Here is a 7,346-nt window from a genome sequence, read left to right on the forward strand (position 1 = left end):
ATATTTGTTCATTGTGATTAAATCACTATTTCTGCTAAATTGCATTTTTTACATGTCATTGGTTACATTCATTTCATTTTTTTAATATTCATTTTATTCGTTACATTTGTTAATATTCATTTTAATATTTTTCACAGTCTAGAAATTCATTCAAATATGGATAAGATTTCATACACAAATATTGTATTAACCGGTGATTTTGGCCCACGATTTTAAGATAGTGGTATTATACTAAGAAGGTTTTCATTTTTTCTATTTAAAGAATTTCTTAGTGACTAAGTTAGAGGGTGGTGAACATTGAGAAAGGGGAAAAACCCTAAAATATTTTCCATCATATTATCAAAAGGGTCAGCCACCTCAAAGATTGATTTCACCACCATCCCAGAATCCGAGCCCAAAAATTACCGTCGATTAATAAGAAGGATTTTTATTTTGAAGTTATTATTTGATTTATTTTATTTATTTATTACTAGCACTTTTACTAAGTGTCATTACAAGTACACAAAGTTGTTTCCCATTGAAGCTATTTCAATGGAATTCGAATCATGATTTTTTATTTTTTATTGTGTATATTGTTCACGACAGGAAAATATTTGGTCGTTTCTCATATTACTTGTTTATTGTATTATTTGTGTATATTGTATGTTTATTATATTTGTATATCGTTTTATCTCTTCCTCAATTTGAAAAAAATGAATTCAGTCGGAACCCATAATTGTAGATTTCAAAGGATGCCTAACACCTTTCCTTCAAAATAACTTGAACCCCATGCCTAGAATCTAATGGTTTCGTGAATCATTTAATTGGTTTCCTAGTTTTTCCTAAAATTAGGTGGTGACTCCTTTAAAACTCTTTTTTTCTTAAATTTTTTTGAAAATTGAATTAATTCATTATTTTTTGAGTCACCACGACATTTCACCCTATTTGAATAAAGTAGGGATGTAAACATGTAGGCAAGCTCAACCTAGTTGTTATACTGTAGGTTCTCTAAAGAAAAATAGATTTTATGCTCTTCAGACTCGACATGATCATAAAGAGTCTCCTGATGTGGCGACTGGTATGTTTGAAGTCTTTCACCTTGATGTTTATGTTTTACTTGATCTGAGTGCTACTTTATCGTTTGTTACTCCTTATGTGGCCATGAGATTTGATGTTGGTCCCGAAATTCTTTCTAATACCTTTCAATCTCTACTTCCGTCTGTGATTCTGTTGTTGCTAAGAGAGTTCATAGAAATTGTCCTATTTTCGTTTCATATAGAGTCACTCATGTTGATCTTGTACTTGTAGAGATTGATATGTTAGATGTTGATGTCATTCTTAGGATGGATTGACTTCATACATGTTATGCTTCCATAGATTGTAGGACCCGAGTGGTCATATTCAAGGTTCAGATTGAACATATCATGTCATGGGAAAGGGGAAATTACATTCTTAAGGGTCAGTTTTGTAACACCTTGGATTTCATAAAGGAAAGGACTACATTAAACTGAACACTATGTTCAGGTCTACAAGACCAGTCTACGGGTCGTAGACCAGTCTTGAAGAAAGGGAGAAAATAATTTTTCAAAATCTAGTCCCCTTACCTCTTTTACGGCTCACCAGGACGTTCCTCAATCTTTGTACAAGTCTTAGATAGGTCTCTTAGGTGGGTTCCTGACTTGGTGAAATTTTAGGGTCAAGTTAGTTTCTACATTTGATGTGTATGGACCGTAGGAAGACTTACGAGCCGTAGATAGGTTTTGTCAAATTTTGGTTCAAGTAAAGTGTTTCTAAACTTTTCTAAAGTTGATCAGGACGGTCTGTATAAAGTTCTACAGATCGTAGGTCCAAACCATAGAAGGGCTTTGACAGTTACTTTTCAAGGGCTTTGGGTCTTTTCCAAATTATTTTAAAATAATACCATGTCATTTTTTCTTCTACCCTAAGACCTGTATAAAACTTTTAAGTCCTAAAACTACCTACTTCAATCCCATTTTCCTAATTACCTAAACCTAACCAAGTTAACTCCCCAAATTCCTCTCAACCTAAGGAAGAAAAAGAAGCTAGGATTCAATTCAAGTCTCCAATTCACCATTCATCTTGGTCTTTGAGTAGCAAGGTATGTAGGTATTCACCCATGGAGTCCATTCCTTCATGGGGTCCCTAAGGTTTCCAATTTCTCAAATCAATTTCAATTGATGAAGTTAGGGTTTCAATTCAATCTCTATGGGTTTCATTCAATTATAATTTATTATTGTTGATTAAGTCTTCTAATGCATGATTCAATATTAATACATGATATTTGGTTGAAATTGTTATGACCCATGTCTAATTTATGATTTTCAGCTATGAATCTATGATGAACATATGAACTATGAATCAACAACCATCACATGAGAGAGTGTTCAGTGTTATCGAAAGCTAGAATATATATAAAGATTACCTGTCATGTGATCTGTGGCACCTGAATCGATCACCCATTTATTTGAACATGTTATAAGACATGCTTTTCTTGACTCAACAAGAGTAGTAACTGAAATAGATTATTTCTTTTTATAATTTTTGATATTGTGAGAATTTTGCAAACTCTTCCGCGGAAACTAAAATTCTTTTATCCAGAGACATAAGAGCCACAATTTCAATCATTCTCTCCAAATATTTTAGCAGCACAAGAACTCATCAACAAAAAATATAACCAGAAGCATATACGTGACCCCACAAACACATATGAACAAAGTCTAAAAAAAGATTTTATCAACTAAGAAACCAATTGTCCATCTAAAATAAAGGAATTGAGTACTTTACCAGTAGACAAGATCAAGCAGTGAACAATCAACAAAACTCAGAAGGATACAGGTGTCCGCCAATTAACTAAAAACAAGACATAAGAAACTATGTGTACTAGATTGGCCAAAATGAGAACTAGAAATCATTATCTCATGGTGCAAACCACTCCTTTGCATAAAGGATAATGAATACTGATTTCCAACCACTTTTAGATGCAATGATAATAAAATTCATGACCACATTTAAGTTTTCCAAGTTCATTTCCGTGTCCGTAAGTATCCTATACACATTGAAACATGAAACAATATAATTGAGTCAGGTTGCAAACAAGTTTAAAAGTGAAAATGGTAGCTACTAAGTTCCGTGCTCCTTACCAAGCATATGCGGCATTATTCATTTTCATCATTTATATCTGTTAATTGATACTTGCACTTCATTACAAGTGCATAAATTTTCTTGTTCAAAATGTGTTCAACTGCCAAAAGTATCTAAAACACAAACCATTCGCAATTCGAGAAAATATTAGATTAGTAACTCTAATGATATTTCATGTTTATGTAATATGTTTCGATGCATTACCTCATAAGGCATATTCTCCAACAATGCATTAATATTGTGAGGTATATCATCTTTATCATCCTGTAACTTTGAACTCTCAGTAATAATAGAATCATTTCTTTTACCATCTTAGCGACAAATTTTAAGAAAGGTATGTATGGCAAGGAGATTCTACATTTCACTGTGTTACATTGAAGAAATATCATATCAAACGTATGAAGATTACTTTTAAAAACCTTATTTTTCAAATGCCAAGCTTTAGTGTTTTTGCATTGCCAATTGAAATAAATAATAGTTAAGAAAATAGATATATTCTGACTTAGTTAGACAAAGCAATTTGAGCTACTCCTGCACATAATATGGATTGGAGAAATCATTTTAGTAACCATTAGAGATCATATGTTCTTTCATGTCTCGGAGAGTCCTTTGTTGTGCTAGGTCACTAGTATATATATTTATATATTCTTGTCTTTATTTGACCCAAAAATAGATTGGATCGAAATGACTTTTCTATGGAAGACCTTTGTTTTAATTTCTGATCGCACAAAATCTACATAGTCAATTTATTATTTTTGATAGAAGGTGTTGTCTTTGGTACTATTATTATTTTACTTGATCTAGGAACTTTTATAACATTGACATGCTTGGATTTGAAAAATGGATCATGACGTGATACATCTACATATTGAAAATAGAGTGAAAATATAAATTGATCCATAATGAGTAGTATTAGATTGAAATTCTCTTAAAGAAGACAATCAACTCCTATCCCAAAGAATCAATGCGCCCAATCCGCTTCTGTTGTGTCTAAGTCTAGTGTAGTGTGTTGAGATTTTGTCTTAAATAAAGAGTGGAAAATTAGGAAAATGGGAATAACTTACACTCTTTAAAGAAAGAGAATAAAATCCTTTATGGTGCTTTTAACTTGTCGAAATGAAAGGCTTTGCACTATACCCAAAAGGAGAATTTTCTTCAATTGCAAAGAGAAAGTCCTCACTAAGCACTTTTCCCATTGGTTAGAACATGACCCCCATGATCTGGTGCCTCTTACAATAAAAGACTCAACTGAATAGTCTTGTTCCACAAGTGCAACTAGAATATATTTTCAATCTGCACTTGCATATCAACAATGGAGTCTATAATGTTTTCTCTATACATTTCCCCCATAAAATGATTCTAACCTACTCATAAGCTCCTGTCGATGGGAATCTTCATCGAAAATCATAGGTTAGAGCTCTAGGATCAAAGACGGTTGGCTTACACTCAACTCGAAAGAGCTTATTCAGTTCCCTAGAGTAGTCTTGGAAGATGGTTGGCTAGGCAAGGCTGGGAGGAAGATTGGTGGGTGGCTCAAATCCAGTATGACTTCCGGTGAAATTATCATCCAGATACAACCTCCTACCAAAGCGATGAGTGAAAGAAGAAGGCAAATAATCATTTCTAATTTAAAGAACCTAAAAGAAACATGTAAGGCATGGAGTAAAAAAGAACCTTTGACCCTCTCCATTATAAGGTATGATCAAAGCCAATCAAATGTGACAAGAGATAAGTAGTAAAAATAAGGATAGATAAGAGAATAATAGAATGAATGGAACATGACAGTAAGGAGAGACGTATATTAATGAGAAAATATATTTCTTTATCCACTTTCCCCCTCTCCCTTCCCCCAAAAAAGCGACTTGTTGAAAATTGCTAGTTGGAATTGTTTATCCAACCAAGAAAGGCATGGGGTAGTAACTAAACACTTAGTTAACGTTAATTTTTTATTATTTTTCCAACCCAACTCTTTTATTAATGGACAATATTATTTGGTCAACTCATAGGTGTAAGCGTTATATGGGGTGGAACCATAAAAGGGTTGTACTCGACGTCTTTTCCTCTCGCCACACAACTATCTCAAGCTCAATAAATATTAATTTTCTTATTTTCTTATCGTCGAAATTATCTCAATTGTGCTCCACTTTCATTGGAGTACTCTCTTGTTCGTGTTCTGAAATTCTTAAATTCACTAGAGTATGACTTATATTGAAGCGAATTTTAATGTCATAGCCTTTTCATTTCCTACTCGCTCTATTTTTATTCAAAACCTAGTTTCACAACTCTAACACACTTTGGACACACTATTGGAGAAGATTATTGAACCACCTTCTCTAATATTACTATCTTATTTTGTCATGCCAAAGGAAACTTAAAGTGTATTTACTTGTAATCTGGTAGTCATCTAGCATTATTTCTTATTTCTTTAGTTACTTCTTTCTCTTTCTATTTGGAGTTTTTTTTTGTGATATGTACCTCTCTCTAACTTTGAAAAAGCAGACGGGGATTAATTTAGGAATCTATTTTTTTAATTAATTCATTCATAAGGTTATATGATAACATAAATTACTCTTACTTGTTGTAGAAAGAAAAATAGCATTTTACAAACAATTTTGATACATTAAGATGAAAACTTCACATGGAAAGTGTATGTCGCGTATATTTGTTAGTCTATTATTTATGGATTTTATGGGCGTCCATGTATTTGTATGCGTATGAATTTTGATTTCTGAGTTAGGAGCGCTTGAAACATCAGTCCTACTCATTAATATACTATAAAACAAAAGTGGCCCTCCTTCTCTTATGAGAGATAAGGACATTGTCCACGACCAATTATCTTTAACAAAAAAATACATTTCCTTATTGTAGACGATGCTTTCTTATCTTAACTTTATAAGTGATATCCACTTCTTACTTCATAAAATCTTACTATTAAAGAAGTTTAATACTGTTTAAATGAGAAGAGGTCACACTGGCAAGTGAAATCATACTAGATAATGTCACGCCCCGATGCTACCCTTTGGATGCGGACACGGACCTAGAATCACGAGTGACCCCAAGCTAACCCTACTGGCATATCATAAGCATACTAAAGCAAACTGAATCAATAAATAATATGCGGAAGCTAAATCATATAAATAATCTGAAAAGATGGGGAATACCCATATACCGAATCTGAATATATAAAAACTGAGAATTTGAATACAAATGAAAAGTCAAACTCTAACACTAAGGCTGAAACTAACTATGTCTGAAATAAGGCCTCTATTGACTAGAAATGTTGGGACATGCCCCAACTAGATCTAGCAAAACTAAAACTAAAGCTAAAATCAGGAAAGATAATTATGTCAGTAGTCCTCGAAGAATGAGGACTTACCATTGATGCTGCTGAGCTGAAGATAGGGAACCGATCTATGCATGATCTGATTGCTGAGGACCTGAACCTACATCACGAGAAGATGTAGCACAGAGTATGTGTCAGTACTTGGAAGGTACTGAGCATGTAGGATAAAATAAAGGTGAATAATAACATAACTGAACAAATAATAAAGCAATGATATAATCTGAACATGATAAGGATACTAGAAATACTAAATATGGCTAAACTGAATACAATGACCAAGTTTATAACATGCTGAGATTGAATACTGAACTATACTGATAACATGGTCAATGCAATAGAATTTGACTGATCTGTAAGGGAGCTACTAATAACCGACATAAAACCATATGAGATAAATGCGGAGTCCAATGTATATGCCCTATCGAGAGGACCCAATATACCCTGCCATAGGTATAGAGGCATGCTGGCGTGATCACTAAAAATGTAATGCCCAACAGAGGGGACTTATCCTACGAGGCACGTATTTCTGGGACTTGAGGGTGACTGACCCTAGTCCACTCGGTATTAAGCTTCTCCCAATTGATTAAGTAATTAACACTTTATGACTTAAATGATGTAATACTGGATAGCTCAAAATACTGACATGCAAACTGAGAATGCAACATTAATATACTGATAATAATGCATTTGAAAACTAAGGCATGTTTATATATATAACTTAATTAACTGACCTAGCATGTGTAATTCTTGAACTAAAAGAACTACCTAGCTAGGGTTCTGAGTTTATGCATGAATCTGGGCAAAATGATATTAAAATCATGATAATCTGATTAGGAACATTAAAGTAACTAATTCATAATAA

This window comes from Solanum stenotomum, unplaced genomic scaffold, assembly GCF_019186545.1.
Source record: "Solanum stenotomum isolate F172 unplaced genomic scaffold, ASM1918654v1 scaffold32644, whole genome shotgun sequence".
NCBI lineage: Eukaryota > Viridiplantae > Streptophyta > Magnoliopsida > Solanales > Solanaceae > Solanum > Solanum stenotomum.